The sequence below is a fragment of the Pinus tabuliformis genome, chromosome 3_2 (assembly GCF_031772625.1).
Source record: "Pinus tabuliformis cultivar Carrire ecotype Pingquan chromosome 3_2, CPIR1, whole genome shotgun sequence".
Classification (NCBI taxonomy): Eukaryota; Viridiplantae; Streptophyta; class Pinopsida; order Pinales; family Pinaceae; genus Pinus; species Pinus tabuliformis.
In genome coordinates this window covers 1,224,438,203-1,224,450,828 of record NC_142302.1, presented here as the reverse complement: position 1 = coordinate 1,224,450,828, position 12,626 = coordinate 1,224,438,203, and positions in this window count along the sequence as shown.

Genomic DNA, 12,626 nt, shown 5'->3' with positions numbered 1-12,626 from the left:
GCTCTTTCAAGTTCCTCTCCTTCGGATTCTTTTGATAGCTGGTTAGTAGATAGTGGGCCTTTTAGACACTTCGTTGGTTATCATGAAGTATTCTCAAACCTAGATGAGAGAGTGTCCAATTTGAATATTATTCTTGGAGATAATGAAACATATCCTTAAGAGGACTAGGTTTGTTTCTTTCATTTGGATTTTGGTCAAACTATACATCTACAAAAGGTTCTATATGTGTTGGGATTGAAAAATAATCTTGTGTCTATATATGCTCTGGAGGATAAAGGATTCAAAGTTTCTTTCATAGATGGAAAATTTCTTGCTTGGCCAAGTAAGTCTAGCTTGAAGGATGCATTCACTCTGGGATCTAGAATTGAAGTTCTTGACAAAGTCAATGGAACACCAATCCAAGCATTGGTCCAAGATAGTACTCATCAATGTGATCTATGGCATCGAAGATTTTCTCTTCACTACAAATATTTTCCTAATGTGAGAATGATGGTCTATGGGATGTATGAGATACGATTAGATCATGATAGAATTTGTCAAGGATTTGCTAGTGGAAAACATGTTAAGGGACCATTCCCTTCTAGTAGTAGTAGGTCTAATTGAATACTTCAACTTATACATTCTAATCTCTATGGACCCATGCTTGTGACCACTATTGGTGGATATTTGTACTATATAATATTTTTGGATGACTTCTCCCACAGGACATGGATTTTCTTCTTGAAGAAAAAGGACCAAGCATTTGACATGTTCAGGGACTTCAAGGCACTAGTGGAAAATCAAACCGGAAAGAAGATCAAAATTTTTAGGATTGACAATGGAGGAGAATTCACTTCAAATGAATTTATAGACTTTAGCAAGGAATATAGATTTAAGAAGGAGAGCATTGTACCTTATGACCCTGAACAAAATGGTGTAGCTAAGGAAGAGAAAGACTATTATGGAAGCATCCAAGTTATGTTGCATGATCAAAAGCTACCAATGTTTCTATGGGGAGAAGTTGCTAACATTGTTGTCTATGTTGAAAATAGAACCCCTCACTGAGTGGTAGGTGACAAGAATCCGAAAGAATCCTTCACAGGTATGAAGCTTGAGGTTGTACACTTGAGGATGTTTGGATGCCTCGTTTACTTTCATGTGTCATATGATAAAAGGACCAAATTGGAAGATTTAGGAAATAAAGGTACTTTTGTTGTCTATTGCAAAAATTATAAGGCTTATATAACATATGTACTTGGTTATAGGAATATAGAGTTTAGAAGGGATGTGACATTTGATGAAAATGTTTCTCTTGGGAAAGAAAGGAAAACTCGTCCCCTATCAATGTTGAGAGGAGGATGATGCCATGGATGTACGAAAAGAGCCTCATCTTTTTGAGCATGAGCCTGAGCCTGATTTTGTTGATGAACCCATGACAGCCATGGATCCTTGGATCCCCCTCCATGTGATCCTTACTATACTAGAAATATATCATTATGGCTTTGCGACACTTTACATGATATTGAGAGACATTCTTCCCAGAGAGGAGCCTTCAAAGATAGCAAAAATCCATGTCGATACTAGGGATACATTGTAGCTATGAGAAACATTATACATGCTGAGCCATGCACTTTTGAAGAACCATGAGAGAACAAGTTTGAAAGGATGCTATTGTTGAAGAATACGAGTCCATCATGAAGAATGATGTATGGCAAGTGGTTCCAATACCGTAAGGTAAATTTGTTGTGAATTCAAAATGGATCTACAAGATTAAGCGGGGTGTTGATGGAAGTGTTGAAACGTAGAAGGCGAGGTTAATGGCTAGAGGATTCTCCCAGAAAGAGGGAGAGGACTATGGCGATTCTTTTGTACATGTTTCCTGATATAATAATATCCAATCTTCATTGCTCTTGTTGCTAGATAAGGATGGACACTTCATTATATGGATGTAAAGACCACATTTCTACATGGAATTCTTAAGGAAGAAGTATACTTGGAGCAACCACCGGGCTTTGAGGAGCATGACACGAAGACTCATGTGTGCAAGATGAAGAAATCTCTTTATGGATTGAAGCAAGCCCCTAGGGCTTGGTATGCCTGCATTGATAGCTATCTGATGAAGCTTGGATTTACTAGAAGCAATACTAATCTGAACCTCTACTACAAAGTTGACCAAGGTATGCCTTTGATTTTGGTATTATATGTTCATGATTTATTGTTGACAGGTGGAGAGCCTCTTATTCTCCAGTGTAAGAGGGAGTTGGCATATGAGTTTGAGACGAAATTCCTTGGTTTAATTCACTACTTCCTGGGCTTAGAGGTGTGGCAGAGACCTGATGAAATTTTTCTTTCTCAACGAAAATATGTTGTTAAGTTGTTTGAAAGATTTTGAATGGTGGAGTGCAAGTATATGGCCACTCCGATGGAAATCACCTTCAAGAAACTTTGTGGTGAAGTTGTTGGACCTGACATGGCTAATCCTTATGAGTATCAACAATTGATTGGGGCACTGATGTTCTTAGTGAACACTAGACCAGACATATTTTTTGTTGTGAACACCTTGAGCCAATTTATGGTGGAGCCAGTACATGCACAATGGGTTGCTTCTAAGCATGTGCTTATAATATACCCAAATAGAACTATTAATCATGGACTAAGATACACTAGCAACTATTTGAGACTTCATGGATACATCAATGTTAATTGAGATCGAAATATTGTTGACAAGAAGAGCACATATGGGTGCTACTTTATCTTGGGGTCTACCATGATTTCCTAGATGAGTCAGAAGTTGAAGCATGTTACTTTGAGTATAATAGAGGTATAGTATATTGCTTCTAGAATGGATAGTTGTGAGGTAGTGTGGTTGAGGAAGCTCTTTGGAGAGTTGTTTGAGCATGTTCTAGACACAACTATGATATATTGCGACAATAAGAGTAGGATGTAAATTTCATAGAATATTGTGTTCCATGATAGGTCAAAGCACATTGAGATTAAATATCACTATACCTAGGATATGGTATAGAGAGGATCAATGAGGCTCCAACACAGTTCAACTAATGTGCAGATAGCATCGCCTAACAGATCCTGACACGGCTAAGTTGGTTGAGATCTGTCTCACTTCAACCTTTTTCAGTTTTGAAGGAGAGTTCTTTGAGCAAACCTGTGGGGTTGCGATGGGCTCCCCCCTTTCCCCTGTTGTTGCTAATCTTTTTATGGAAGATTTTGAATCCAAGGCTCTTAGCTCTTCTCGGCTCTTGCCTAAGCTGTGGAGAAGGTATGTGGACGACACCAATGTCATATGGCCTCATGGGCAGGTTGAGCTTGATCTCTTCTTTGATCATCTCAACAACCAGTCCTCAGCCATTAAGTTCACTAAGGAGCAAGAAGTTGATGGATGCCTTCCTTTCCTTGATATTCTTATTTCTAAGAATAGTGATGGTTCCCTCGCCCATCGGGTTTTTCGTAAGAAAACTCATACGGAGCAGTATCTTCATGCTAATTCCCACCATTTCCCGGCTCAAAAGATGGGTGTCCTCAATACCCTTGCTACTCGGGCCCTTAGAATCTCCGACAAAAAGAGTTTCGAGGATGAAAAATCCCATCTGCTTGATGTCTTTGTTGAGAATGGCTATAGTAGACACTTGGGTCATAGGGCTTTCCTTAAGGCTTCCAAGAATTCTTTGAATAAAAGGGAACCAAAGGAACGAGTCCCAGGTGTCCTTCTTCCGTATGTTCAGGGGACTACTGATAGGATTGGGAGGATTCTCCGGAATCATAGTATCCCTGTGACCTTCAGGCCCCTGAATACCATTCGTGGGTCCCTAAGATCTGTTAAGGATCCTATCGACCCTAAGGATATGAAAGGGGTTTATTTGATCCCTTGTTCCTGTGGGACCCCCTATATTGGAGAGACTGGTCGCTCTATTAATCAAAGGATTAGTGAGCACGCTGCGGACCTTAAGCATCGGAGAGCCAAGTCCTCCGCTTTAGCTGAACATGCTGAGAAAACCAATCATCATGTTTGCATTGAGGAGGCTAGCGTTATTGCTAGGGTTTCGCATTTCCATCATCGTAAATTTAGGGAAGCGCTTGAAATTGAAAAAAGACCTTGCAATCTTAATAGGGACGATGGCTGGAAAGTCAGTAGATGTTGGGTCCCTGCTCTCTCCTCCTAGTTGGTTTCCGCCCTCTTCTTTAGGGTTTATTTCTTTCTATCTATTTACTTTTATTATTATTTTTATTATTTATCTAGTATTACCTTTTTATTTTTACTGAGTTATGGATCTACTTTTGTTGATTCATTCTATTATCACCTTTATTGTTTGAGTCCTTTAACTAATTTTATTATTTTTATTCTTATTCTATCTGTTCGGTTATTAATTTTTTAACTAACCTACCCTCTTATATTTTGTTTTGTCTTTAGTTTATTCATTTTTTCTGACCTTTTACTAATTTTTCTAAATAGCCTTTTTGTTTTATTCTTTTTATTTTTTCATTTATTCATTACTTTGTTATCATTTTTTCTTCCATTAATTTTTCGATAATTTTTAAATATTATTTATAGGCTTTTACTTCTGGTTTGATTATTTTATTTTTATCTTTATTTACTATTATTATTATTATTATTATTATTTTAACTGATTTTTGTCTTTTTAACTAATTTTATTATTTTTATTCTGTATTTATTTATTTATTTAACTAACCTACCCTCCTTTATTTTATTTTATTTATTTATTCAGACTTTTTAACTAATTTTTCTAACTAACCTATTTATTTTATTCTTATTTATTCGTTAATTCTTCCATAATTTTTAATTTTGATTTGTTTATTTTATTTTATTTTTATTTTTTCTTTATTTACTATTATTATTTTTATGTTTTTTAACCAATTTATTTTTATTTATCCATTTATTTATTTTATTATTTTTCTAACCTATCCTTGTTTTTTAGTATTTTACAATTTTTAATTAATTAATTTATTTACTTGAATAATTTTAACTAATTTTAACTAACCTTCCCCCCTTTGACCTTTGTTAGTTCTTTTATTATTTTATCATTTTAATATTTTAAATAATATTATTTTATATTTAAGGTCCATTATTTAACTAATTTTGATTAATATTTGTTAACTAAACTACCCTTCTATTTATATTTTGGTCCTAATTCTGCTAACTAAACTAATAAAGTATTTTTGACCCCGATTCTTGAGTCAAACTAGCCGTTGGTCAGGAGTCTCTGCTCTACCTATTTAACTCGCTCAGCTGGATCTGTTTCTTCAACTTGTCCTGATGATGAACCACACTTGTTGGTTCGAAACGCGTCGACAAATGATTTTCCATGTGATTTTCGCCGAAGAATCTCTCTCTAAAAAGCTCACATTCTTACCAATCCTTTACCGAAGGGAAGTTCTTGATATTTAGAGAGCAGGTTGGACTAGTGGATATGACCCTTCTGAGAAGGGGTCATGGCTGATCAAAAACACTAAGCTATGATATTACCCCTTTATCTCTTAAATTCCATTAATTTTTTTTTTTTTGGGGGGGGGGGGGAATGGAGTTGGTTAGTTCCTAGGGTTGAGGATGCTCCTTGTGAGCCATGGAAAATAGGATGCCTCTGATCCTCATCAGAAATGGTAAGTGTGTATCTCCCCTATTGTTGATGTAGGGATGTGTTTGATCCTTACTAGTTGTGGTAAGTATGTATGTCCCCCTACTTTCAAGTCCAGGAGTTGACTGAGTATACCTCACTATAAATCTTATCCACAAGATGGGCTTGTTGGGATTGCCACCCATCTGGCTAATGGGTGATGAGACTTGGGACGTGTCTGATCCTTACCAATTGTGGTAAGTGTGTATCTCCCCCAAGTTATTGGATGCAAGTGTTCCATCACTTGATTATTGAGGATTAAGGTGGGAATATCAACATACAATAGGATATGTTTGATCTTTACTTAACATGGTAAGTGTGTATCTCCCATATTGTCATTGGATATGTGGTTTAGATGATCTTGACCCTGATGGTAAATTTATCTCCCATATGATGATTCTTATACTTTATATTAGGACACCATTATTCAATTGAGATGAGCGGAGATGAGAAAAGATCGGATGAGATATGATGCAGTAATGATGAGACATGTACATCCGAGATGAGACTTATGATGCAGATGGAAATTCCTCCCTAGCTAAGAGGGACTGTTGAAAATTGGTAGTTGAGGGAGAAATTTCCCCATTGGAGAAGCCTAGAAACCCTTAAGGAGACCCCTCTTATACTTGAGAAAAATCAAATTTTCACATGGAAAAATATTATTATTTATGTTTTTCCAAGTCAACTCAAAAAGTCAAGTTAGCCCAGAGAGAGAAATTGACCCTCTAAGACACCATATAAGTAAGCTAGTGTTGAATTCACTGGGAGGCATCATCATAACATCACATCTTTTTCAATTGGTATGTACACCTTTGAAAATTGTAGGGATAAGTTGAAACGTGTGAAGGAGAGAGAAGAGATTTTGTTTGACTATGTTGACATTCTATTTTGGCAACATTTTGACCAGTGTTGACTTGGGATTATTTGAATTAGTTTTCTGATCTATTTTGGGAGGTTGAATTCATGGATACTTTGATTGAATTTTTCTGGGCACTTTAACTGTAGATTTGAGCTAGGGTTTGACGATAGGTTGGCTTTGAGGTTTGAATTTTTTATTGGAAAAATTTGTGGACTATTTTGATTGGGTTTGACTGAGGAAGGAAGGATGCATTCATTGTTGGGTTGGCTGAATACTTTTGAGCTATTTTGACCATTGACTTTCACTAGTTAGGGTTGTTTTACTGTACTTCCACAGGGTCAAAAATTTTAGACTGGTTCTTTGACTAGATTTGACTTTATCTCTCATCTTTGTATGGATTTGGATTGGTCAAGGCATTGATTTTGACTTGTTTATGGATGTACTATTTTTTGAACATTGATTATATAATAGAAGAAGAATTTGATTGGGTTTTCCCCCTTGTAGGGTTTTTCCCTGGTATTTGATCTAAATCTTTGTGTCTCATTGATCTTGGTTGTCTTCTATTGTGCTTATTGTCTATTGTTAGATATACTATTTATTATTCTTATTGGGTGATTGAAAGTGAATTGAAATTGAATGCTACTAAAAGAATAAAATGTTTAAAGTAATAGTTACAACATAGCACATTGTGAAAAATTAACACAAATGAGGTGAAGATGCAATTGCAACAACTACTGGTACATAATGTTGTTTCAACCAAGTACCTCACCATGTGGGTCAACCATTATAATTGTGCCTAAGAAAGATGGGACTTGGCTAATGTGCATTGATTATAGGGTGTTACACAAAATTATGTTCAATAAAAGGCACCCCTTACTCGGGATAGATGGTATGCTAGGGCAGTTGCAACAATCCAATTACTTCACCAACCCAAACTTAAAGTTGGGATATCACCAGGTTTGGGTTAGAGAAGAAGATACCTGGAAGACTACCTTCAAAACTAGGCAAGGTTTGTATGAGTGGTTAGTCATGCCATTTGGTCTATGCAATGCACCAACTACATTTATCAGGTTAATGAATTATATATTGTGCCCTTTTGTAAATTCATTTGTTATTTTTTATTTGGATGATATAATGGTATATGGTTTTACCTGATAGGAGTGTTGTGTCCCCTAAAAGTTGATTTTCACCTCTCCGAATGATTTGTTTTAGCCTAAAAGAATTTAATTCGTTGCCGAGTCAAACCTTCAATTCCTAATGGTTGAGCCCCCCTCTTTAAAAATCTGCCATATGATTCATTTCTAGCCCTTCCCAACCCTCCATTCATTTCCTCCATCGTAACCCTTCCTAACCCTCCAAAAGCCTCTATTGCACCTCATCTCCATTGTAACTCTTTATAAAAGGAATACTCAAAAAATGCCCAACTTACCCTTTTTCCGCTTAACGATATTCAACACTAAAACACAATGCATACATGGCTTCTGGGCCCGATGGTTTCCTTAACCCAAATGCATATATTTTGGGTTTGGAGCCCCACCGCATATCGCTATTGGCGGGGTATCGGGCTTTTATATATAGGGCACACCACTATACTCCGGACCCAATGGCGTTATTAACCATGTTTCATATACATTTTGGGTCCGGAACCCATACATAAGGCCAATGCAATAATCGGACCCGATGACTTTATCAAGCATAATACATATGTACATTTAAGGTCCGCTTCCCCATCGCATATCTCAATTGGCGGGGTCTGGGGTTTTTATATAATACATACCACTACCACCTGGACCTGACGATAATTATTGACCAAAGCACATAACATTCTAGGTCCGGACTTATGGGTGGACACAGGGTTTTCCCATATATTCTTGTGTTTTCGAAAAACATTGAAGTCGGGACTTTTCAAAGGGAAATCATACATTGCGGACCTGCCAGGACTATTAAGTGTCATATATATATATATATATATATATATAGATATATATTTCAGGTCTTTCTACCCTGATCGCTTATCGCAATCGGCGGAGCCCGGGGGTTATACATTTAGTGGAGGGATGATGGCTGGACTCGGCGATGATTATATGCTCGATTGCATAACATTGGAAGTTCGGCCTTGCGGACGGCCACGGGTTTTTCTGTGTTTTCCCTTGTATTTTTGATAATATGCTATAGTCCGAACTTTTCAAAGGGAAGCCTTATGCGGTGGACCCGAAGAAATTATGAACCACGACATATATGCATGTCGGGTCCGGCCAACCGAAAGGCACAATCGGCATAGCTTTAAGCCCAAGCACATGGCACGATGTGATGCGATATGGTGGACCCGATAGGGTATAGTTTCCCGCCTATATTCTTTTAAGTCCGGGTTTTGGATTCAGCTCTGTGTTTTGCGAGGATTTTCAGTGTAAATCGGATTTTCGCCTACAAGACCAAATCAATGCGTAGATTAAAGACTAGGGGCCGATTCTTTCACGATTGTTGCTCTTGATGTTATAAATGCTTCATGAAGGCAAGATTTGTGTTTTTTAAGCATTTTTATCATATCTGTATAAGTGTGACTGATGTTGGCTATCTCTGTAGGCGAGGATCGAGAGAAGGCAAGTGAGGCCGAAGAATGGATGCGTAAGCTTCAAGTATGACTCCAAATAAAAGATGCAGGAGCGGATCCGAAGAGTTTATCCATGCGGATATGTTTATTTGAAGATTGGGCTTTAGGCATTGGCGGTCATATTTCCAGGTGTTGCCTATGTATTCCGAAAGCGAAATTGCCCCAGATTTCATCATGAAGAGATGACACACAGTCATCCCCTCTAATCAATAACCATTCATTTCCCTAGGAAATGAAGCACTCCAGTGACAGGAAACACCCTCTATGTGTCAGTAGTGACACCAATTGTCTTCATCTGTATATTCTGATCTATATAATGAAAGAGGACAAAGGGAAGGTGAAAAGGCGAAAAGGAATATTGAGAGTCATTTCCAGTTGCATAAAAATTCCCTCCGGATAGGAGATGGGGGATTTTTGTTTGGATAAAAACAACTTTGATTTATTGTGAATAAAGAGGATTGTTTGGTTCAAGGAGCTTGTGTTTCAAATTTATTTTTCCTTTTCTCTGATATGTTTGGAACCAATGTGTTGTTGCTTGTATAAAAAAAAATGTGATTTGTTTCATGCATATTGATAACTAGTAGTTCATGGTTGCTCTAGGTTATTTGAATGTAATTCAATAGCATTGATAATTCATGAAAGGTTGTTGATTCCATACTTTTTTAAACATCAGTTGCAGGTGTTATTTGTATGGAAAGGAATGTAGATTCCTATATAAGTAATTGCAATGCGACTAGGAGTTAATACAACCTTGTTCTTATGTGGACCAGTAATTGATTCATTTGGACTCGAGATTTATATATGATGTTTAACCTCCTTTGTTTTGCTCCTGCAGGATAGATTAGGATAGTTAGGACTAGATTAGAGTAGTTAGAAGTAGTGTAGATAGGATTTAATACATAGTGGTTAGCTGTTTTATTCTGTTGATTTAATTGAAGTCTTCTTCCCAGAAGCAATCTTTCAACACCTATTACAGTTCATGGGGTCCCTTAAAACCCGTTGGAATTAGCCACTCCAAACGAAAATAGGCCTAATTGGGGCCTGTGATTGGGTTAGTTCCCCTTGTTGGTACAACGAAAATTTACCATGTCAAAAAATTGGCGCTAGAAGGAGGGCTTGAACCGCCGTCCACATATTTTTATGATTTCATTTATAAATGTCTACATGGACTTGAAAATATTAATGCATGGATCGTGAAGGTCGAAAAGACCCTTCCTCTCATTTGGAAAGGCCTCATTTCGAAGAAGAGACACTGTGGGAGTATCCTATCACTCAGGAACAACCAGTCAGAAGACTTACTCGGGCTTATGATCGTTCCCTATCACAGCTCCCTGTCTTTCAGCCTTTACCTCTGACAGCAAAAAGAAAGCCAAGGGTCTATCACATAAATGAAGAGACATATACAACCCCTTCTCTTGAAGATATTGTGCTTGATTCTTTGCAGAGTATTGACTCTCCTTGGGAAGAAATTCCCAAGGATTCCCCTTCTAAAGGCAATCCCTAGCTTGATTTGGAAAATTTTAATGAAGAAACCCTCAACCAAAACATTCCTATCCTCGATATGGTAATATTCCTCAAATGGGTGGAAACCAACTCCCACCTCCTCCAGGAGCACTTCCTCCCTGGCTCGCTCAGGACGCTGTAGCGGTACCTGGGCAAAAACATCCCTTACCCAAGAATGCAGAAAGAGTGCTACCTAAATTTGACCCCGGGAAGGGAGACACCACTGATAACCATATTCACTCCTTCTTCCTGGCTGTGCGCATGTTGGGGGTAGCTGATGAAGATATAGTATGTCACATATTCCCTTTTACCTTGATTGGTGTAGCTTCCACATGGTACTTTAGCTTAAGAACCGGATCGATCACCTCATGGGCTGCCTTTCAACAAGCCTTTTTAGACAAGTATGGCGATGACAAAACCCTTGCTGCCTTAGTTCTAGAACTATCCTGTTTGAAAATGGAAACCAAAGAAAAGGTTAAGGATTTTAATATCCGGTTCAACACCTTGTTCAACAGAATCCTGGCCACCGCTAGACCTACTGAGGAGGTGCTCATGGAATTCTACATCACTACTCTCCCTGTCCCTACTGCGATGTGGTCTAAAGGAGTAACACACAAACCTTACGGGGTGCTATCGATGAAGCGGTAAAATTCGAGAATGAAATGCTGAGTCTCACAGCATGCCATCATATAACTGGAGAAAAGAAAGCCTCTCAAGCATCCAAGAAGAATAATGGAAGTGATTACAAAGGGGCTGAAACCAAAGAAAAGGATACCATAGATGTAGAAGGTTTGCATCGGATCATGAAAAAGTTGACCAATACAGTCATTGATATGAAAAGGAATCTGGAGAGAGTACAAGCGGGAGTGGAGAGTATAACAACAGAAAACCTTTCAAACCTTTCTATCGTAAGAAGACGGAAGGTAGTCATGGTCCACTTGCACTGCCTGGTCCACCCAATGAAGGGAATTTAAATAAAAAAGAGCTGGCTCTTATCGTATCGCTCCTTAACCAATAAGAACCTATAGTGGAGCTAGAGCTAGAACAAGAAGATGAGGAAGAATACCAAGTAGAAGAGCCCTTGGAAGAAGAATCTCAAATCAACGTACTGTGGAATTTCTATACAAATGAGAACGATGATGACCAAGGAGACAATATGACAGAAATCCACACTAATGAAATCCACACACGAAGCAAGGGGCCACTTGCAGGTGTGATGAAGCCTGTAGATCAAACAAAGAAAGTTGTTAACCCTTTGAAGGCACCCGCTCCCAAAGTTCCTGTTGAGAAGGGTAGACCAAATGAACAGTCCAAGAATACCCCAGTGGCAAACCATCCATAGAAAGAGAACACAGCTCCCACTGCAACGAAGGCGACTCCAAATGGTAAAATTCCACCTAAGAACATCAAAACTGGTATGTTTACTCTGCCCTATCCTATTTATGACATTGATTACAATATTGTGGATGATCATAAGAAATCCAGGGCCAATATCACATACTTCGACTCGTTGAAATTAACGCAGCAAAGAGATTCACTCTTGAAAGCTATGAATGAGAGAAATTTCAAAATTCTCACCATCCCAAGCAGCCAGACCAAGAAGTTAGTGTCTAGACCTGTCAACACCTCCATTACAGCCCAAATGCCATCAGCTATGGAAGCCACTCTGTCCAAAATCAATCGAAACCCCAAAGATGTCAATGCAGCCATGATAGGGAGAAAATCAAAATCTATGACCCCACCTTTCCTTATCACATTTGAAATCCTCAACATGAACGTACACAATTGCTTGGTAGATTCCGGTGCCTCATCCACTGTAATGCCTCATGCTGTTTCTAAAAGACTGCATGCGATACCTGAGATAACTGAGAATCGAATTATGCAATTGGATAGGACCAATGTGAAGGTAATTGGAGAATTGAAAGATGTGTTAATTTGGATGGCTAATAAACGACAATATACACAAGTCATTGATATAGTGGTAGTCGATATACCCGAGGCCTATGGAATGCTGCTTAGTAGGGAC